This window comes from Pterocles gutturalis, unplaced genomic scaffold (assembly GCF_000699245.1).
Source record: "Pterocles gutturalis isolate BGI_N339 unplaced genomic scaffold, ASM69924v1 scaffold21369, whole genome shotgun sequence".
Classification (NCBI taxonomy): domain Eukaryota; kingdom Metazoa; phylum Chordata; class Aves; order Pterocliformes; family Pteroclidae; genus Pterocles; species Pterocles gutturalis.
The window spans coordinates 9,649-9,898 of record NW_010131176.1 but is presented as its reverse complement, the minus strand read 5'-3'; the positions used below and the strand labels follow the sequence as shown (position 1 = coordinate 9,898).

Here is a 250-nt window from a genome sequence, read left to right as displayed (position 1 = left end):
AGAAGGAGATTTCTCCCCCCACCCCGCTTCAGATCAGCGCCCAATTGGCCGAGAGCTCCGTCCCCTCTCGGCCAGCTGTGACTCCCTGGAGATGTGGAGAGCAGGGACCCGACCTGGCATCAGTGGGGCTGCCACCCCCGGCCTCCCCTCTGCCAGCCTGAGTCACTTGCTCTCACAGCTCACTTCCCATTCGCAGGGAAACTGCACGTCCTGGCAGCCTGGAAGCTAGGTACAAGCCCTCCCTGTGTGC

The 250-nt window shown here is 63.6% G+C and overlaps 1 protein-coding gene across 1 annotated transcript in view; it reads right to left on the bottom strand.

The window, feature by feature from the left end:
- The window catches only part of LOC104466940, a gene marked incomplete at its 3' end in the record, with an annotated part of 8,663 nt that overhangs the window by 2,609 nt on the left and 5,804 nt on the right, over positions 1-250 (bottom strand).